This window comes from Leptonychotes weddellii, chromosome 13 (genome assembly GCF_054177405.1).
Source record: "Leptonychotes weddellii isolate Sample4059 chromosome 13, ASM5417740v2, whole genome shotgun sequence".
Lineage (NCBI taxonomy): Eukaryota > Metazoa > Chordata > Mammalia > Carnivora > Phocidae > Leptonychotes > Leptonychotes weddellii.
This window is the reverse complement of record NC_138381.1, coordinates 69,606,695-69,629,372: the sequence shown is the minus strand read 5'-3', so window position 1 is coordinate 69,629,372 and position 22,678 is coordinate 69,606,695. Positions and strand designations below refer to the sequence as shown.

Genomic DNA, 22,678 nt, shown 5'->3' with positions numbered 1-22,678 from the left:
CTCTACCCCGAACACCCTTCCCTGCCCGCATCCTCACGATGCTTAGTGCAAGGAAGGAGCCCCCATCTGCCACTATTAACTAAGTGACACTCACTCCCTCATTTCCCTTTTAGCGAACTCCCGGGGTCATCCGGGGGCTGAGGCAGCTGACAAGCTCCCACTGCCTCTGTGAGCAGGAGATGGGTGCAGACGCCCCCCAAGAAGGAGGTGCCACTTCCTGGATCCCCTCAAGGCGGGGTGGTTAGTAAGTGAGCCTCCCCCTTTTGCAGCTTGCATTATGTAACTCCGCCAGCCCCTCTGTGTGGGTGAGGGAATAATGAGTACCCAGGCCCGGCCTGGCCTGCCTTCTCCATCTGGCGTCGCTGTGTATGAGTGTTTCTCTCTGTGTATTCATGCATTGCCCTCATGCTGTGTCATTTCTCTGCTGTGTGTGTAAGCGTGTGTGGCCCATGTGTCGGCCGGCTGAGTGTCTTTCAGCATCTTGCTGCTGGGGGTCCGGTTTGTGGAGAAAACCATCCAGAACCCCTGTGTCTTTCCTCACTGGGGAGGATCGGTCCTCCCCCAACCCCTTTGCTTCCTTAACACTCCCCAAGCCCCATTTCTTCTGGGTACCAAACCCAGGATATTCTGTTGTTTAGCTGGAGGCAGAGATAGCTGGGACCTCTAGATCCCTCTTGAGTGGACTCCATTCTTTAATTAAAGAAGGGACTTGCAGGTGAGCTTTTGGGAAGGCAAGGCTTCCAAGGGCTTTCCTTCCACTTCTGGCTTGGGCCAGACCCTAAAAAGGACAGAGCCTGGGCTTGGCTGAAGAAAAAAGAAAAAGAATAAAGTGATCCACAAGGCTTCCTAGTCACGCTCAGCTTTTCCTCTTTCTCAGTTGGTTTTCAAATCAGGAAGGGCTGTTGGCTGGTGCTTGGGAAACTGGGATGCTGTTTCTCACACTTTGGCCTTAGGCAACTTGATCTTTGGAAGGAACTGGAAAGAGGCTGGGCTTGGGAGAAGCAGGGATATTCAGTGTCTGCTGAGAGAAAGAGAGAGAGAGAGAGAGAGGGAGAAAGAGAGAGAGAGAGAGAGATACAGCCCTGTGCCTCAGCCAACAGATTCTGAGGCCACTCACCAGGGTCTACCTTGATCCTAATAGCAATCCCACAACACTCTGTCTCCCTCCTTTTCCTCCGCAGAGCACATCCTCATCTGCTGCCATATTTTTATCCTCACTCTCACCAAGGTCAGGTTTGAATATCCCCATTTTACAGACAAATAAATTAAGCTACTATAGGGAGACCCATTTGTCTGTGAATGTCCAGTATCCAGGAGGCTCCTGGGTCAATGGGGGTGGCTGGCGACCCTTCTGCCCCAGGGAAGATTTTTAAGGCCCCTTCTGGCTCTGTCTGTGTGCTTCCAGGTGAGTTCTTTATTTTCTTGGAACTTCCATTTCCTTATCTGTAAAACGGGGTTGTTAAGCAGTGACCACTTCCCTGAGTAACCAGAAGGATTAATTAAAATGGTGAACGCACGGTACTCAGCAACTTCACATAGCAAAAGCCCAGAAGAAAGGGCTTCCTGTTATTGTTATATAATATGTAATGATTTGGGCTTCCTGGGTTTTAATTTTAATTTTCTGCACCACCCTAGTTTCGCCAAAGGTAGTTGATGTGCCATCTCGAGGGGGCCCTTTGCTGGAAATCTGGTGGAATCTGGCACTGGTCGTGGCCCCGGGGCTCTGAACATTGGGAGCCAGGTGCTGGGCGGCACATCCTGCCAAGCCAGCCTCTGCCCTTTGGAGCTGTGATTTTAAACAAATCACATACGTGCACGCCAGTGTACATACCATGGAAACAATACTTGGACCCAGGCCTCATTCGAGTAGTTCAGCGGTTTCGGGTGTATTTATCTCATTCACCTTGCTATGAGGAAATGAGTGGCTGACTTTCGGGACAGCTGCTAGCGACAAGGAGGGAGCCAAAAGAGGCCAGCGTCTGCTACCATCTCACCCTGCGACCTTGGGCAAGCCACTCCCCATTCTGGGCTGCAACCAGAGCGGTGGGGACGGCAGCCCGTCTCTAGCAACGGAGAGTTTCCTGTGTGCACAGCACCAAGCCCTCTACATGGGTGCCTTATTTGATCCTGGAAGAGACTGTATGGAGAAACTCCTAGCCCCACATTACCCATGGATGAGGTGAGTGGGGTTCAGAGAAGTGAACCCAGGAGCAACCTTGGGTCTAGTGAGTGGATTCTGAGCACTCACTGGGGTCAATCCCAATCCTAATACCAACCCCACAACATGCCTCATTTCTCTTCCTCCCCAAAGCACATCCTCACTGGCTGCCATATTTTTCATCCTCACTCTGATCAGGGTGACAGTGGATTGTCCCCATTTTACAGATGGTGAGATTAAGCTGCTATATAAGACCTACTTGGCTTGGCTTGTCCTTGACCTTCCATTTTTAGCACTGAAAGTCAGAGGACATTAGGATGAAGGGGAGCTCTTGAGATCATCCAGCCCAACTTCTATTCAAAAATGAGGAAATAGAGGCCTGGAGAAGCCAGGGGTTCATTCACGTGGATCAGCAACAGGTGGGGGTGTCTAGGGCTGTGCTCTCCAGTAGGGCAGTGGCTAGCCACATGCGGCCATTGAAACCCCTGGACTGTGGCTGGTTCCACTGAGATCTGCTGTAAGAGCAAAACACACATGGGGTTTCAAAGGCTAGTTTGAAAAAAAAAAAAGAACGTAAAATAGCTCAATAATTTTTCAATATTGGTTACATGTTGAACTGATAGTGTTTTGGATATAGTGGGTTAAACAAAATTGTTATGAAAGTTAATGTCACCTGTGGTTTTTTTTTACTCTTTTTTAAAAAGTGACTACTATACAGTTAAAAATCACACATGTGGACCTCATTATATTGCCATTGCACAGTGTAGGTCTAGAGTCTGACCTCCTCTCTGTATCCCACTGTCCCTTAGGCCCCCTTGAGAATCTACTGGTAACTTCACCAGGCAGAAGATAATTCTTCTTTCTAAAGAAACCAGAAAGATGACACAGAGGGTTAGCAAAGATCTTGCCACTTTTGAGGGGATTGCGGGGGACGGGGAGAGAATCCACCTACAACTATGTGAAGAGAGAGGTAATAGTAGGATGTCACCCGGGCTAAGAGTAGAGCGTACAACATCCCATTGTCCGAAGGTCATTTGAAGTCTAATCCATTTATACAATGAATGTTTTGTTAAAAAGAATGAGGCAGATTCTACTCAGAGGTATGAAATGAGCTCCAAGATATAAAGATACATGTAAATTCTGCACGTGTAAATGCAGAGAATATTCTGGAAGGAATGGGTATCATCGGTTGCAACTGACAAGGACTATTAGAAGTCAGAAATAGGAGGGAGACATACTTTGCACTGTCTACCTTATTTTTCTATTTGAATATCATTTAAATTATGTTTTTAATTACATGTATATTACCTTTTAAATGAATAATATTGAAGGAAAAAACAACACCCAGCCTGTGAACTCCTGGGTGTTTTCCGTTTGCACACCCACTAAATCTCTGATGGAGTTACAGCTCCGTTTCGCATCTTCCTCCAATCATATTTAAAAACAAATCCTCTTCCCACTACTATTACTAATAATTATCATACAAGCAGCCACTATTCTATTGGTCTTCTATGCCATCATCAGTAGAGAGCTACTGTCTCCATGTCTTAAAAACAAAACAAAATACTGCCACCCTCCACACAAACAAAAGACCCACACCGTAACCCAACTGTGCTCTTTAAAAAACAACAACAACAAAACATGACAAAGCAACCAACTTCCTTACATTCCTGAACTGCTAATTTGCAGTCTTTCCCCAGAGAGCACACCACCAGGGAATCAAGCTGACGTGCTTTCTCCCACGCTGGCAAGTCATAGCTACAAACCCGCCAACCTCTGCAAATCAGGGGGGTAAGTTGGCATTCTGTGTCTTGGGGATCCTAGACACAGGGGGTGCCCTGGCCCCATGGGGTACCCCAGACAAGTAACTCCCCCAGTTTCATGGCTACAGTGTGCTGATGATGACCTTTATCTTCCCAGATCTAATGCTCACACCTCATGAGCATAAGTCAGAGTGAGCAGGATGAGTATTCACGGGTGTTTCCAGTTTGGTAGTACACCTTGTCGTGAGGCTTCAGGAAACCCTCGCTCTCTCACACTGCTGCTTTGTATTACCTCTTTGAATGGCAATTTGACAGTATCTACCCTACAATTTAAAATACACAGATCTTTGTCCTGGCAATTCAATTTTTAGGACTTTCTCCTGCAGATAAATTAGAAGGAACATCCTTACACACAGATACACACACGACCCTTCCTTGCAGAGTTGTTCAGAATATCAACAGATTAAATAAACAATGGCACATCCATACAGTGGACTCCTGGGCAGGCATTAAATAAGGGGGGGATTAGATCTAAAAGGACCAATGGGGAATGATCTTCAAGATACACTGTTTAAATTTTAAAAGATGGAGAGCACAGATATACAAATATAGTTACATATCCATCCTAGGTATTCATCCATACTTTCATGTAAGTTTGGAGATGTACTGAGTATCTCTGGAAAAACATCTAAGATACTGGTAACAGTGCTTGCTTCTGGGAAAGGGGACTGGAAGGTTAAGGGTGGGATGGGAGGAAAGCTTACTTTTTATTTATTATATATTATTATTTTTTGTATGTTCCTTTGTAATGCTTATTTATTCATCTTTTACTATGTTTTTTTATCATATATATAAAAAAAGAGCACAGTCTTTGAAGTCAGACTGTCTCAAATGTGTACTCTAGCTTCTCCACTTGGCTTTGTGATGGTGGGCAAGTTGCTTAACCGCTCTGAGTCGTAGTTCCTGCATCTATAAAATGGGGATGATAACAGCATCTCTTCAGAGTGTCTGTGAAGATGGAATAATAGTTAATATTTTCTGAGTTCTTACAATATGCCACACACTACACAATAAATGCTCAGCAGAAGAACCCTCTTCCCACTACTATTACTAATAATTATCATACAAGCAGCCATTATTCTATTGGTCTTCTATGCTATCAAGTGAACATATGTTGCTTAAAGCACTCTGTGCTGAAGAACCAAGAGAAAGCTGTGGACCCACAGATTCGTCTTACTTTTCAGTGGAGTAGGTGCCTGTCACCGAGTCCTCAGAACACCAAAGGAGTGGGATTTGGTGTGTTGGAGCATGGAACTCAAGAGAGACAGCCAGAGACTCAGACCCTAGACCTTGGCGGGGGGGAGGGGGGGAGGGCGGTGAGTCAACACCTCTGGGATGGGACAGGGATGTCATGGGTCCAGTCCATCATCAGTAGAGAGCTATAGGGCTGTTGTCCCCATGTTGGAACAGATCTGCAGAATTATGGAGTCTTCATTTTATCTTCATTTTGCAAAGTTCATTTTTATGAGTGAGTTCAGCTGGCTGGAGAGCACTATATCCATCATATAGACAGAACACTCCAGGGTTTGGGGCTAAGGTAATTAAATTCTTTCCATCACCCCTCAGTGGTACAAAGATCCCCAGAGATGCACCTCTCTTCCCCCCACCCAGACATACTCCATTGCTGGGTGTGTCATGGGGTGGTTAAAGGCATGAGTGTTAGAGCCAAAAGACAAGGGCTTGTGACCCACTTCTACTACTTATTGGCCTCAGATTCGTCCTCTGTAAAATGGGAACAATGATGGTTTCTACCTTAAAGGCAGAAACCAATATATTACATGGGATGATTAAGTGGGAGTACATTTGATGGGATAATCTATGTAAAACGTGTGGCACCGCGAAACTACTCTTTTTAAAGTCGCTTTAGATTGCACCTCAAGGGAAATGAACGATCTCAGGTCAGATAAGTGAACAACATCACAGCCAAGAGGATGGCCTCATTACTGTAAAAGCGAAACACTACCAGTGGTCTCTGAAACACTTCTTAGGAATCGTTGCAAAAAGACAGTGCATATTTCATACCCCCAATTAACCTTCCCCTCGTTTCTCTTTCTTCCTCCCCTCCCTTTTTCCCCTTCCTCTTCCTCTCTTCCTTCCTTTATTCCCCATTCACACCATCCATTTGCTCATTATGAACACTTATACAGCTCCCACCTGGGCCAGCAAGGAGCTGGGCACTGTAAATGCAGGGATGGATAAGACAGACAGCTTCCCTGCCCTCAGAGCTTACCGCCTGAGGGGGACAGAAAGGTGGAGGGTAGAGAGAGATATTAGTGACAAGTGCAGCAGGTAGAACAAAGTGGAAATACAGGGTGTTAACAGGGGCATGGACAGGACGCCTAACAGTCTGGGTTGTGGTGGTCAGGGAAGGCTTCCTGGAGGAAAAGTCAGAATATAGAGTTAGTCAGATTGAAGGGATGGATGGTGGGAGGGAGGGGTGGAGGAGAGAAGGCACTGAGAAGGGAGAGAACAGGCATTTGAGCCACTCCCCTGTGCCCTCTGCACTGTGGCAGGAGAAGCCAATGTCTTATAAAGCCAGAGAGGTCTTCAGAAGCTGGATCATGCAGCTCTCTTGAGAGCCAAGTTAAAGATTTTGGACTTTATTCTTACAGTGATGACAAGCACTGAAGAGTTTTGAGGACAGAAGTTCTGTGGTCAGATTTAGATTTTAGAAAGATCACTCTGGCTGCTGCCTGGAAAATGCGGGGCGGGGGGGCGGCGCGGGGAGGCAAGGCTGGCTATGTGGAGCCCAGTTAGGAGGCTGCTGCAGGCCAGAGATGAGAAATGACAGTGGTTAGCATCGTGAAGGGAGGAAGTAGGGATGCGGGTAGGTTTAAGAGATATTTAGGAGGCTGGGTCAACAGGATGTGGTGACTGAGTGGACGGAGGGGCAAAGGAGAAAGAGGTGCTCATGGTGACTTCCCAGCTTCTGGCTTCTACAAGTAGATGGATCATGATGCCATTTCCTGGCTAAGAGAGCATAGGAGGACAGGGTAAAAACAGGGCAAAAGAAAGGATAAGAACGAATGAAACTAATTTGATAAAACTGTCCTTCCTGAGTAGTAATAGATAATTTAACTGTGGTCTACTATACTGCAAGAGCCAACATTTCCTGGTATCATTATTTCCATAATTTTGAGAATGAAGGGGGGTTACCGAAAATATACACTTGATTTGGCTCATTCCCCAGCCATTTGATTTTGGGCAAGTCATTAAACACTGTGAATGTCAATTTCTTTTTGCAGAATTGAAAAGGTAATAACAACCACTTCCAAGGTTTTTGTGAAGATTCAATAAGACAGGTGCTGTAAAGAGCACTCTGTAAACTGTGAATGTCAACTGTCGTAGCAATGTTGAGTCTTTATTTCAAGGAGGACATCAAGAATGGTACCCTTCAGATTGCCACTCAGTGTTAACTTGAGACTCAACCAAATTTCTCCTCTCATGCCTGGCAACCTTGGGTATCCCTGATGCAGGGAAGCCACATTAGGCAAAAGGTGCCCATGGAAGGAAAAAAGAAGTAAGAATGGTTATTTTATTGAAGGAGTGATAATATCTGCTCCTTTAACTTGAAGGTTCCCTGCAAATAGATCACAGCATCCATGTAGGTATGAATCAGTTACAAGCGAACTTCAGCGAAGAGAGAATACATTAAATGGGAAACACAAACGACAATGCTGAGAATGACACCACATATGTCAGATAGATCAGTAAAAACAATAAATGTAAATGGGTTAAACTTGAGTAAAAGATCAAGACTCTCAGATTGACTAAATGCATTCGCAGCTGCTCTATATTAGCATGGATGTGGGGACAAGGGCAAAGGACAGGAGGAAAAATAGCTCACCAAGGCAGGTATGGGCTTGATGTACATTTGCATAGGCAGCATAGGTCTGCTTTGATTTGAAAGATATAATTCACTCTCTTCTTAAAATATGTTAGCACTTGGTAAGCACAAAATAAATATTTGCTGAATAAATGATCAGCTCTCCACAGCAATTTCTTTCATTGAATTTTTATTAATTAGGTTGAACTATTAAATTAGCAGGTTTGCAAATGATCAAATTCACCATTGTCTTATAGTTCAACCTAATATTTTGAACATTTATATATGCAAACACTTCACTGAACTATCTAATTGCATCCTTGCAACAACTATATGAAGGACATGATTGTATTATGCCCATTTTACAGATGTTGAAACTGAGGCTCAAAGAGGTTAATTATATCATAGAAGTTTATCCAGCTACTGTCAATGATGGGGATTCAAACCAAGTGTGTCTGAGCTCAAAGTCTTTGCTTTTTATTTTTTACTTACTGAACTCTTATTAGCTCCAGTAAATTTTAGTCTCAGATTTTCTAAGCAGATAATTGTTATCACCTACAAATAATGACAGTTCAAAGTTTTTGCTGTTGCCACTTTTCAAATACTACTATGTATTTTTATTTCAGTTGGCCTGATCACCACTTATGATGTTAGTAATTGCTGGCTGAAATGGACCGTAGGGTTTTCTATTTCAATTGTTTACAATATGGAGTCTATGGACCCTTGGCAGGGCTCGGGGATTCCTGACAATCCTGGAATTGTGTGCACAACTTTTGTGTGTGTGCATATGCATGTTTATATGGGGAGATAGTCCATAATATGATTTTCTAAGCACTCCATAACTCAGTAAGCAACCTTACATTTTACAGATGAGAAGTTCAAGGCTTACAGATAGGGAAGGATTTGCCAAAGGTTCTTAGAGATGGAGTCAGAGCCAGGATCCAGGTCTCTTGCATTTCTTCTCAAACTCAAGTTACAGGCTCATGTTCCTTGCTTCCCCCATGAAATTCGGAAATTTATTCAGGGTCCTATATTTGACGGTAATGCTAATCTCTTGATGTGAGGTGAAGCATTCTTGGTAGATGCCTTTCATGTCTGTTATATTGTTTCTTGATTATTCAAAATAAGCCCAAGCAGTCCAGTATCTCCTTATCCTGCCCTTCCTAATGAACCTCCTCCAATTATTAGCTGCCTATCCAGGATTGATAACCGGGGGTGTGAAGACACCATGACAGGTGACGGGAGGGGAAAATCATCACAAAAGCTGGCATGCAATGCCAGGATTTTTAGGTATCCTAGAGCTCTGTAGGGATCCACAGACCCCATACCTAGTTGCTTGTCAAAGTAAATATTTAAAAGGTCAAATTCATAATTAGGATAAAACCCTGATTATGCTTATTTAGTATCGATTAACAGAGCCATAAATATCAATGTAGTTTTTAAAATAAAAGATAAAATAAAACTAAGGATCACAGTATCAGGGACCCCAGCCACAACTCCTTCATTTGCTCAGCTTTTACTGAGTAATGACTTTGTTCCAAAACCATATCATCCTAAATGAACTATGACATTGTTATGCTCCTTGAAGACAGGGATCATGGCTTTCTGGTTTACTATTGTGCCCTCAGTGCACAGCAAGGTGCCCGGCGCATAGTAGGTGCTCAATAAATCAGAGTCTCAATCTCTGAGTCCATAGCCATTGAATGAAGTAGCCCGGGTGGGAGTGGGGAGGAAGCAGTGGGGACGAGCGGAGAACTGAAGCATCCATGCCACCACATCCAGAGCACCATTCTGGCTGGTGGTTGCCATGCAGGAAGACAGGGTCGGTATCAGCTCACTTGCTGTCGAGGAGCTGCAGGGAGGTGATAACATGGCCCATTACAAATCAAAGAACAAATAAATGAGACCTCACATATTTGGGTAAGAACACCTGGATTCAGGAAAAGGAGAGGCAAAGAGGGAGGGTCTCAGTGTAGTTTGTAAAATGACCAGTGATGGACATGGTCTAGTGCCTGATATACATGGTGTGGTCCACGGACCAGCAACATCAGCTGAGAGCTGGTTAGGAATGCAGAGCCTCAGGCCCCACCCCAGCCCTGCGAATTCGACTCTGCGTTCCCCCAGGTGACTGGTGTGCACATTATGGCTTGGGAACCATTGGTCCACTTTGCCTCTAAAGGCTTGTGTTACTTTTTTTGCAGTCCCATGAAGCTTTGAGGGAGCAATAATATTAGGCTGAACTGAGTAAAATTGCAGATTTCCAACTACCTGCAAAAATGGCCATCACAAATGAAATTTCATTTTCACCTAAACTAGAAACCGTTCTGTGCAAAAGTGCTTTAGACCCAGGATATCACTTGCTTCAGAAAGTCTCAGGTTAGATGCTACGAACAAGAGCCCGTAGGCACGACACATGAGTTTCATTTGGTCAACACAGCTAAAGACATTTTTTTTTTTTTAATTGGGTACCACCATGGAAAAACTGGAAATTTCATGTGAAATGCAAATTCCTGGTTTTCTTGGAACACTGGAAGGAGCACAAGGACTGGGTCTGTATTCCTGAATGTCAGCAAACATCTGGAGTGGGTGGTGGCGCGCCCCCCCCCTTAGATAGGGCATGGGCTCTCCAGTTCCCCTGGGCCCCCATGCAGCCCCCCTCACTCATGTGTTTCCTGACAGGCACCTGCGGGTATTTATTTGCCTGTGGGACCCCTGTTATGTAGTGAGTTTTAAAGGGAAACAAGGAAGGTCACCTTTAAAAGCTGCTCCGTGGAAGGACATATGTGCTTAGTGACTTGGGTCCTCCCACAGGTGACCCTGGTTGATCCAGGTGTTTGACAGATGCCCACCTTCCTGAGAGCCCTCTGCATCTGTCCCAGCTTATGCCCTGTGGCTGATGCTCATTCCGCCTCATTGTCCCTGGGTTAAAGCTACCGAGAATGGTAGGGCATTTCACATAATCATCATCCTTAGCTCCTTACCTACTTCTTCCCTCAAGTTGGTGCGTTTACAAAGACCCTTCCTGGAGTGACACCTTTCTCTGTAAATGGAGCTTTCACTTTTGATGTCAAACCAGTCTGCCTACTCATTCCAACAAGAGCTGAACGGAAACCAGCTTCCCTTCTTCATTTAGAGGGAATACACAGTCCAAGACCCCGTTTGTTGTCCTTAGTGACTCTACCTTGGGGTTACCTGACCTGTTCCGTTATACCAGTGTACCTGCTAAGCCCCTACAAGACAATTCCCCACTGTGAATTGTGCAAGACTGCTGAATCTCAGATCTGTACCTCTGAAACAAATAATGCAATATATGTTAAGAAAAAAAAAAAGAAGAAGAAGAAGGTAGCGGGAGGGGAAGAATGAAGCGGGGGAAATCGGAGGGGTAGACGAACCATGAGAGACGATGGACTCTGAAAAACAAACTGAGGGTTCTAGAGGGGAGAGGGGTGGGAGGATGGGTTGGCCTGGTGGTGGGTATTGAGGAGGGCACGTTCTGCACGGAGCACTGGTTGTTATGCATAAACAATGAATCATGGAACACTTCATCTAAAACTAATGATGTAATGTATGGGGATTAACATAAGAATAAAAAAAAGAAAGAAAGAAAAAAAAAAAGACATATCCCCCCCAGCTCTGAGTGACACCTTTCCCTCTGATTCAGCCCTACTGAAGAGAGCTCTGCAAACTTCCCCCTACAGTAAAATCACAAAGAGAAGGACGCCACCATGAGCAGCATCTAAGCTGACATCACAGAGGTGGCAAGGAACGCTTGCGGGGGGTTGTCACGGTCAAGACTATAGGTCCTGGCTGCACATGCTGACTCTGCCATTTACTGACTAGCTGGCCTTGGGCAAGACATTTTGCATCTCTGTGCCTCTGGTTCCTCATCTGGAAAATGGCAAATAATAGTATTTACTTTGCAAGGCTCTTGTGAAGATGACATAAAATGGTGTCGTGTTTCCCCAACCGGTCTTAACCACCTTCATATCTTTGTGCCGGACCTGTGTCTCACCCTAGGCAATCATCTAGCTACTATTTTTCCCTAGAGCTGACTCACTTTTTACCTTAAATCCTTACTATAGCCTCATCCTAAGGAATAACATCTGTGAAATCACGGTACAAAAGCGGTCAGCTATGTTTTTCTATGACGGATCAAAACAAATATTTAATGAGCAAATTAAAAAAAAATGGATACCATCTTGTTCCAATCATTAGAAAAGCACCGAACAAACTCAAATTGAGGGACATTCTCCAAAGTAACCGACCAGTAATCTTCCCAATTGTCAAACTCATGAGAGAAGCCCGTGTGACAGACTGTCACAGATCAGAAGAAACTAAGGTGAAATGAGCACTGAAAGTGTGCGGGATCCTGGATAAGATTTGGGAACAGAAAATGGTCATTCGTGGGAAAAGTGAAATTCAAATAAACTGTAGTTTAGTTAATACTAAGTTGTACTAAAACTGGACGTGACGTTAACATTAGGGGGTGCTGGATAAGGGGTCTAAAGAAACTCGCTGCACTATTTGGCAACATTTCTGTAAGTCTAAAACTCCTTTAAAATAAAAAGTTTTTTAAAATGGGTACAAGTTAAGCACTCTTTCCCTACTGCCTTTTCTGCCCCCTCCCTTCAGTGCCTGGCAACCACTTTCTGTCTCTATGGATTTGCCCATTCCAGGCATTTCATATAAATGGAATCCTATAATATATGGCCTTGTGTGCCTGGGTTCACTCACTTAGCATACTGTGTTCAAGCATCATCCACATTGTGGCATGCAACAGTGAGTCATTCCTTTGTATGGCTGAATATTATTCCATTGTATGGACAAGCCACATTGTGTTTATCGGTTGGTGGACATTTGAGCTGTTTCCACCTGTTGACTATGACAGGTGAACATTTGTGTACACGTTTTTGCCTGAACACGTGATTTCAGTTTTTAGTGGGGATAAGGTTTCCCACTGGTGTGATGGAAGGTTTTGGAGCTGGATAGAGGTGACAGCTGTAAAACACAATGAATGTCCTCAATGCCACTAAATTGTACACTTTAAAATGAGAAATTTCATGCTATGTGACTTTTACCATAATTTACTATTTTGGAGAAGCTGTGCTTTGGTGAGCCCAGCGCTTAGCACAGCACCTGGCCCTCAGCAGGTGTATGAAGGATGCTGGCCCATGCTATCATCATTGCTGGACATCCCCATCAGCCTCCTGGCTTCCACTCCATGGGTCTTTCTACACCATCACATGGCTTTCACCAAGAAAGTTCCTCCAAGTTTGATGCACTCCTCAGCAATGAAGTTTTAAGGTCCCTGGGATAGCACCACTAGAAGAATGCCTTGCTTTGGCATCCAAGAACCCCTGCTTCATGAGGTGTGCACCTGGCAGGTATGACACACCTGGCCATCACCTCCAGCTACGTGCTCAGAGCCACACGGAGTGGACATTCAACAGACACTAAACTGGTTACTTGTTGACTGAACACCAAACCTGCATCAGCAGCTTCTCCAATAAGCCTTACCTCCTCAGTAGACTGGAGGCTTTATTTACCCGAGATGCTACCCTACAATTTGCTGGTTAAGTCGCAATGCCTTGAAACTGTTCATTTGATTTTATAATGCTCACTCCCATTTCCTCAAAGTACCTTGGGATGCGTTTTGGTGTTTGAAATGAAAGCGAAAGGCCCGATTTGTTTTGAGATTTTCATGGGGATCCTACAGAAAACTGGAGACACTCTAGCACATCCCAGATGAGGGAAGCATGTTTCCGCTCGGAGCTGACGAGTTGGGGTTGGTTTTCTTCCTGATTATCAGCGAGGTCTTCCTCTTTTCCTTGTCTGTGTGGGGATGGATATTCTCCATCCTCTGCCCCCAGGTCCATTCCCCACTGTTCTCTGAACTTCTCTGGGCCCCAGGAGGAGGCTAACCTCTATGGATATCAATAGGCTCCTTGTCCTCTGGCTTCTGATTGGGTTTGGCCAATGGGAGGCACAAAGGAGATGAGAAGGAGGAGAGAGAGGGGGCTCCATGCCATGTCAGTGCTGTGGTCTGGAGAGGTCTGCATTCCTCCTAGCACAGCTTCTGCTGAGAGCTCCCCACACCCCATCCTATAGCCCAGAGGGCTTCGGTAACAGGCTCCCTCCCCCTGCTCCATCAGTCCTGTGGTGGTCGTCACTCCCTGCTCCCCTTGCTTGTCCCTGGATGCTTCACTCTCCCTTGTTGGCATCTTAAACCGTATCCTTAAATAACGCTTTCATTACCCTATCTTGGAATCAAAGCATCACAGCTACGGTGTCTCCCATGTCCTTCTTGGACCCTGGCTGACAAATTTTCACCTCCACTGCACCTTGGGTCTAGGGACGAGGAAATAGCAGAAGCAACCCCAATGGTCAAGGGTGTAGCACGTCTACACGGATGATCCTAACGGTGATTCTCATTCTTAGGAATAAATGTATGGAGCACCCAATAGGCACCAAGTATGTAAGGGTCCCGATAACCCAGTGAAGTGGAGTTATCCTCATGTTTACAGAAGAGGGAAAGGAGGTTTAAAGAGAGATGAAATAGCTTGCCCCAGGTCACAGGGTGAATGAGTAGCAGTGGCTGGATTTGAATCAGGCTTGGATGGGCTCCAGAATCCTGCCTCCTTGCTGTCACCTCATATCCAGAGGAGTCTCGCTCATCCATGAGCCGATGTCAGGGCAAGTCAGACCCCTGTGCCTGGGAGAAAAGCCTGCTGTCTCCAAGAAGGATGTCAAATCCTCAGTTTTGGATCACCTTCTGGAGCGGAGATGCATTCAAACCACACCAGGGCTATAAAGCCCAGCAGTGGAAAACGGGACCCAGGGAGATATTCCAGGGACGAACCTCAAGCTCATTTCTGAATTCCTCAAGAGGCCCGGAGCCTGTTCTGCTGCTGACAGAGAGAAGTGTCGCCTGCTCACTGCTCAATGCCCCTGATGTAATGAGCACCGCAGAAGAGGGCTCGATTGGGATGCTAAGCAGCCGTAAATGACATTGTCACCAGCCTTCATAAAACACAGTGACTCACAGCCCTAATTAAAATGCTGAGGGAAAAATGTAAAGAAAGGCTGCCATGGAAAACAGTGACATTCTGCTAAACTGCAGGATTATTTCTTCCAGGAAAAGCAGTGCTCATGAGCATGTGTATGTGTGTGTGTGTGCGTGTGTGCGTCTGCGTGTGTGGGGAGGGGGACGGAGATCAGGAGGCTGAATGTTATTCTCGTAAGAAACTTGGGAAAATTTAACCCGGAGGAAAGCCTAAAGCTATTCTTGCCACCCAACTTATTATGAAATATTTAAGCACAGCGAATTGAAAAGAATAGTACAATAACAACTATGAACTTCCAACTAGAGTTGACGACTCTTGGCATTGGCCATATTCACCCTGCTTGTTCTATCTGTCTGTCTGTTCTGTCTATCTATCCATCTACCCATCCATCTGTCACCTCTCTCTGACTTCATCTATCTATCTATGCTACTATCTGTAACTCTCTTTCGCTGAACCATTTGAAAATAAGTTGCAGATGTCGTGATGCTTCAGCCTAAATTCTTAAACATGCATATCTTAGAATAGAGACAGTCTCCCACAAAACCCCACAGTACCATTGTTGTGCCTAAGGAAATTAACCATCCTTTGCAAAATGTCCCCAAATATTCAGTTAATGTTGTGTTTTAAACAACGGCAATTGAAGTAGTAAATCTAGTCCCTACTGCTCAAGAGAGAGAAGCCAATCTGCCACATGGCAAGAGGCCGTCAAGAGGTTCTTGAGCAGGAAGATTTTTGGCTTCATGGGGCTGGTTCTTGTCATCAGAGTCTCAAGATGAAGTGCACAGGGCACAATGCTTGACTTAGACACCAGTTTGCAACCAGACCAAACAAAAAAAAAGCCAGTCTGTTTACGCCATTTTGTTTTGAAAAAGAGCCCCTCCTCAAAACAAAATCTCCACATGATTTCATCCCATGTAATCACCCATTCTAACTACAAAATGTGGCTCCCAAGGACTTCTTGTTGTTTCTGAAATGCAAATGCATCCTAAACGCCCACTGAGCTATCACCGGGCAGGAGAGTCAGAAAGAAATCTATAATTTCGGAAGGCAAGTCTTGAAGGAGGTACCCTCCCTCCCCCCAGAAATCCTGTGCATTGAAGACAGTAGTTAAGGAAACATTTACCTACACATAGGAATTTTGCATGCTTGTTAAAAAAAAATAATCAAAACCAATAAAAATATCAACCCCAAACATCCATCCTGCCTCATTGTTTTATACCTTGCCTGGCGAGAAACAAAAGGATTTTATTTTAGTGACTACAGTGATACTAGGAAAGAAATGACAAATGAAGGTTTTTCCAGCTAAGACTTATCTTAATAAACTAGTATATAGATGTTATTGACTCTTTTCATTACCTGCATTCTGGTTACATCAACATAATTGCTTTCATTTTCCTTACTGGATATTGAATATTCAGAGTTATGAGACTGCCTTAAAAATCCAAAGGAAAAAACATGCCCAAATATGTCAGTTGCTATTGAGTAGTATTTTGATTTATCCCTCTGGGTTCCATTTTTGTGCTTAAAATTCCTGTAATGAAATACAGTACGATGAGATCCACATGGCTATTTTAATGACCAAATAGGATGGACTGCCCACACCATGTACCCCATTGCGCTCTAGTTAATGGCAAGTTGGTCCCTTTCTTGGACACCTGAGCTACTGGAGGGTAGGGACAGTGTCTTCCGCTTCTTTATGCCCTAACTTCTCTCATGGGTTCTGGCACAGTGCTGGGAGCTCAGGGCTTGTTTGTTCGATGAAAAAGCAGCTGTCTAGACTCTCTTTCATGATCAAGAAATCCTCTAGCTGAGAAGCACCGACTGCTCACCCACAGCATCTGAAAGTTGCCACGCTCCCTTCTTCATTTCAACCTGGAAACAGGTTCCAGAAAGGCCCACCTTTTAAATCCCCAATTTAGCTCTCCTTGAATAAGGAAGGGATTCCGGAGTATTATTTAATGCTGGTGGGCCACATTTCCCAGCAGAAGCAGAGACACTTTTAGGGACGCCCCTGATAATCTGTGGAATTTCTTTTAGGTGCCTTTAGGGCAAGACTCCTAAAGCAGCTCGAGTGGCCAAAAAGAAGACCTGTGTTTCCTGGGAACCCCAACTGAGAAGAGGTGATCTTGTGACGGGAGGGGACAGGACATGGAAAATCAGCCCAGGCTGGAAATGGGAACCTGACCCCTGCAGACGGCCCTGTGTTTCCAGTGCTCACAGAGCAGGCTTTCTTCAGGGATTGTCAGCAGAAATCAGGAATGCCAACTGATGGACGAGAATCAGACAAATGTGTGTGTCTGGATAGCCACAGAATGTTAAAGTGGAAAAGCTCTTTGAGGGGTTGTAAATGGGAAATGTCTTCAAAGGCCGGGCAGGTGACATAAACAATATTTAATGGTGGGGGTTTGTGACCTAAAGGTTAAAAAAAAAAAAAAAAAAAAAAAAGGGAAAACCAGACCAAAATGAAACCCTGTAGGAGTCCCAGCCAGACAGAACGTATCTGCAGGTTTCCGGATGGAGCTGCCTTTGAATGCTAACAATCGTTTCACAGATGAGAAAATCGGGGCCGAGTGAGGGCAAAACGCAGGGTCCACATCAGCTGGCTAAATGGAGGGGTCTCTCTTTTGTGCATTTCTTTGCTTTGTGCTGACCATTACCATGAGCCTGATGCTGTCCCCATTCCAGAGTTCCATATACTCTAGCTCACGCTGTGTGCGTCCTCTGACCAGCCCCATGCAGTAGCTAGAAACCCCATCTTATGGATGACGACACCTGCAGTTCAGAGAGGTTAACTCACTCACCCCCGAGTCGCAGAATCCACAAGTGCTAGGGCCTGGTGTAGATGCTTCCCCAGAGGACATCCTCTTTTGATTCTCAGTGTGGCACTCTGCCTTTCAACCTGGCTGCACTTGACCCAGTTTGGCACTGGAGACCCTGGAGACCCTGTCACTGCAGTGGGGCGGGTTGCTACAAATCAGAAGCCTCCCAGCGGCGATGCTGCCTCCTCCTAGAAGCCCGACGCTGATATCCTCAGTCATCCATACCGGATGCCACATTGCACTGCTATCTGTCCGCACAACCACCACACCTGGTAACAAGGCTTGTTTGGCGCCCACTGCCCGGCCAGACCGCAGGCTTGGTCAGAGCAGGGCTCACGCCGCCTTGCCCTGGGCATCTGCCCTTGGGGTCCGGCACTGAGTCTGCCATTTGACACTCATCGTTACACATGTGACAAACGTGCTGACGTCTGCCGCAGAGCCACACATAACTGCTGCTCGTCTTCGGCTTCTCGTCACTAAATACGCCTGTGCCTGTTTTACCCCGTTAGCTACACTTGTACTGGGGACTTAGGGGTAATTTCTGTTGATGGATCATTTTTATTTAATAGATTCAAGTAGACTCAATTTTCCTGCATTGCTGGGTACTGCTCAGAGGAACAGGCATGTGAGTGACATAAAGACGCAGGACTTGCAAGTGTTGGTGGGGGGGCTGACTCGGCTGTCAAAGAGCTCAAGCCAATTGTTTTGGTGAAATCAATGGTAGTTAGACAGGGTTTATTAGTGTCTGTGGTTACTTGGTGCCTAGAGTTCTAACCAATAGGTCACTTTTAAATGAAATCCCCTCTCTAAGGACAGATGGATCAGCCAATGGGACTAATGCCCAACATTACACGGGGACACAGGGATGATGCGCAGCAAGGTTAAAGTGGAAGGGGTCCTGCTCAGTTCCTCCTGAACAATCTGACAATAACTGGGAGAGAGAGAGAGGTAATTAAATTCCTTTTAGTTTGGAATCTATGGGGCTTCTCTCTCCTGGAGTAAACATGTTGTTATCATAATGGAGCACTGGGCAAAGAGTCAAGACACTAAGGTTCTATCCCAGCTTTGTCGATACAGTGCTGTGTGACTTTCAGCAAGGCACTCACCTTTTCTGAGCTCAGTTTCTCCATCTCTAAAATGTGAGTGATGGACAAGAGTGGAGGGCATTAGAATCTGCTGGAGAAGTCTTGTTAAGAATACAGGAACTTCAGGTCTCCCTTGGAAACACTGACTTGTTAGATCTGGGTTGGGATTTGGCATCTCTGCTTTTAACTAGCACCTTGGTGGGTTCTGATGGAGATAGGCCACCGGGCTGATGTTTGGCATCTTCTGGATTAGATGATGTCTAAATGCTATCACATATGAGAATGAGAAAAATGGTCAAGTCTACAGTCATTGCAACCACTGTGTGGTTAAACATACAAACCCACACTGACCTGTGTGGTGGGAAGCATGCCCCTTTGTTCAAACAGGCCAGGTGAAAATTGGTCCTAAAATGCCAAATTCAACTTCTGCACATTCCAGTTTCCAATAGGAAAAGGCCTCCAGTTCTAATGTGTACAGATTGTTGCCAGTAACTCTCAACCACATTCCAAAGCTCACCAAGACATGCAGAGACCCACAGAAACTGAATGACGGGCAATATACAGAGTCTTGTCATAAGACACCCCCAAACATACCCCCAAGAAGGTAGCACAGTCAAACCTGTGTGTGCTCACAATACCCAGGTGAACCAACCCCTAGGTCTTCCCATGTCCTAGGAAACCGGCATCCCCACCAGTAGGAAAGTTTGGGGACAACTGTCCAATTGGTACCTTGGACAGCATCTTGAGACTCAAATGCAGAGACCCTCAGGGAGCAGACTACCCCACCACACCACTCCTAGCCTCTCACCCTTTCCAGCAAGGTCTTTCTCTGTGGATGACAGCCTCCCAGAAAGCTTGCTTTGGCCATTTGGGGGAAAACAAAGAAGAGGCAGGAAAAGCACAGGGCAGATGGGTCTGGAAACCACATCTACACTACTGTGGCACAGAAGACTTCCTTCTTGGGGTTCCCTTTCTTCCCCAGTCACCAATCTGGGCATAAACCTATTGTTTCCTGACTATCTTTCACATATTTGATGAAGAAAATCTTCAAAACAACCCTGTGGGAGTTATGTTCTCATTTTGCTGATAATGAAACTGAACCTCGAAGAGGTTAAGTGGCGTGGCCTCAAGCAAAGATCCTTCCCAGATCTCTCTACCCTGCTGCTTGCACTTTCCCTATGCCGTCTGGGATTTTGGGGGAGAAATTACAATTTCTGGAGACACAGTCGTGCCCTTGACCACTGGGGTGGCCTCTGGGGGAGCAGATGTATCAGGAAATGAGGCTGTGGGTGCTAGGGCAGGAGCATGACCTTCTTAGACTGCCTAGGTGTCCAGACCTGGGCAAAACCCCTCAGGTTAAAAAGCCAAAACCTGGGACTATGGTCTCCAGCTGTGCCACATACCAGGGAGGCGACTATGGGCAGGTTGCTTGGCTTAACCTGTCTCTGCTTCCATATCTGCAAAATGGGATTCTGATTGCTGCACTGGTGACCTGCGGGGAGTTTTGGGGAGCATTCCGGGCACATTCCAGGGAAACCTTGTGTGTGACAGTGCCTTGGAGATGGCGCAAAACTGTGCACTCTTTCAGGGGCTTCTGGATTGGTCATAAGGATTAGGGTGGTGTCCTAAGTGGGGTGCAAGTGGGGAGACAGAATGCCTCCCTTAGGATTCTTGCCAAGGCTTCTCAAATCTGTCTGCTGAGATGCCCAGGGGCAGAAAAGAATTGACACCACCCTGCCAGCTGGGGCACGAAAGGCCCCTTCCCTGTTTTAAGTTCAAAATAACAATGGGGAAAATCAGTGTTCTCTTGAGTCTGCAAAAGGGCAGCATTGGCCCCAACGGCAATTAGAGAAAGGGCTAGAAGAAAGGGAGATTTTTCACATTCCTCTGTGGGACTGGCCTGAGGGGTCAGTTCCTTCTTCCACGCTTCCAAGGTCCTGGTCTACCGTGTGCCCTGGGCTGGCTCACCAGCACCACTTCTCTGCTCAGGGACCCCCCCCCCCGGCCTTGGGGGGTGCTCCCTCCCCAGCCACTTGTCCATTCTTCAGGGGTCTTCGTGAAGGATTTGAGCTAAACTATGGGATTGGCGGGGGAGTGTCTCATCTGCCAGGAAGAGCCCTGTGCATCTTTTCCTGGGCTACTCATTTCCACTAGCGGTAAGTGCAACCCACCACAGCTTGGGGACCTTAAGGGGCTCCCCAGTTCCTACTGGCAGGAAACACTTGACCCTTGAGCCTCCTGGATCTGGTTCGGGATGTTACAATAATAAAATCTCAGCAATACTCCCCGCATACTGAGCACCTGCCCTACACCTTACGTTCGCATCCATAATTTTTTAATGTCCCCAAGACAGCCCCATGAGGAAGGAATCGTTTTCCCCATTTTACAGACAAGAGAACTGAGGCCACACACCCAGTAAAGGGTAAGTCTAGGATTAGAACCCAAGCTCGCTACCTCACTCGAAAGCTCCCTGCCCTCGCTCTACAGCCTTCTCAGCGGGTGCCTCTTCTCTCCGGGTGCCCACCCCAGAAAGCGCGGTCTCCAGCTTGCGGAGAGCCGGGGGACGCTCCGGCCGCAGTGCTCCTGGGGTGGAGGCGAGGGTCTTATGGCTCTAGGGCGCGGTCCAGAGAGCCCTATCCGGACCCTCGGGCCCAAGGGTCCTTAGGGTGGCCCTGGAAGTTGGATTTCACGGGGACCCTGCCCTGACCCTTGATCACCTGGAAGCAAAGCCATCGCGCGCAGGGCACTGCCTGGCCCCAGATCCCGGCGGAGCACGCCCTTCCTCGGTCCGGGGGCCGCGCCGGGAGCCCTAGAGCCTCTTTCGAGCGGGAGGCACAACTTTCCCAGGTCTGGGAGCCGGCGCTCTGACACCCCAATCCCGCCCGGGCTGATGAAGTAAGAGGCGCAGGCGGCCCCGCCATGACCGCGGGAGCGCAACGAGGATCCTCGCAAAGTTGGAAGCCAGGCAGGAGCAACGCCTCCCAAGAGCAGAGCCCTCCCAGCCTCCGGGCCCCCGCCGCGGGTGGCTAGCAATGCCAAAGAGTCCGCCATTACCGCGGGCGCGCAGGTGCCATGCCTCCGCGGGGGGGGCCGGGCACGCAGGGAAGCTTAAAGTTGAGGCTGGGCAGGTGCGGCGATCCTCGGGGACCGGCGGCCCCCAGCCGCGGGCTGCCCGCCGTGGGTAGCGAGCGGTGCCAGGGGGTCCGCCATTACCGCGGGCGCGCAGCTCGGAGCCGAGCGCGCGGCTCGAGAGGGACGCGGGTCCCTGCAAAGTTGGAGCGCGGCGGGCGCGTCGACCCCCGGCCCGGAGCCCCCAGCCTGGGGCCCCCCGCTGCGAGGAGAACCGGGTCGCCCGAACCAAGTTGGGACGCGCGGCAAGCCCCGCGCCTCCGGTGCGCACCGGGGGCTGGCGCCGGAGCTGGGAGCCCCAGGGCACAGGGAGGGGACGCGGGACGGCTGGGCCGAGAACTCACCTGCCGCCAAGTCGGGCAGCGCCGGGGCTGCCTCTCGGCGCTGCGCACCCGCCCGCCCGCCCGCTGGTCCGCTCGTCCGCTCGCCTGCCCGCCTGCCCGCCGCCGCCTCCTCCTCCTCCTCCACCTCCTCCTCCCGGGCGCCCGCGGCCGCCGCGCTCCGGGTTCCGAATCCTCCGGGTCCGCCGCCCCGCGCGGCTGGAGGGCGCCAGTCGCACCCACTCACCTCCGGATGGGAGTCGCGCGCGTCCCTCCCCTTCCCCTCCGCTTTGTGCCTCCCTGATCCTTCCCCGCCCCCTCTCGCCTAGCCCCCACCCCTCCCGAGTCCCCTCCCCTCCCTCCGCCCCAGCGAACCCAAGTTCGGGACGGACGCTGCGGGCTTCCCCGCGCGCGCCCCTGGCTCACCGGGTCCGCCCGGCCGCCGCTCGCCGCC

At 47.6% G+C, this 22,678-nt stretch overlaps 1 protein-coding gene across 1 annotated transcript in view; it reads right to left on the bottom strand.

Moving 5' to 3' along the window:
- NOS1 (nitric oxide synthase 1) overlaps positions 1-22,287 on the bottom strand; it is a 92,764-nt gene extending 70,477 nt beyond the window's left edge. The window contains exon 1 of the mRNA XM_081800950.1: positions 22,249-22,287. The gene's annotated coding sequence lies outside the window, so the exon portion shown is untranslated. The remainder of the gene's footprint in view (positions 1-22,248) is intronic.
- Positions 22,288-22,678: the final 391 nt, after the last annotated feature.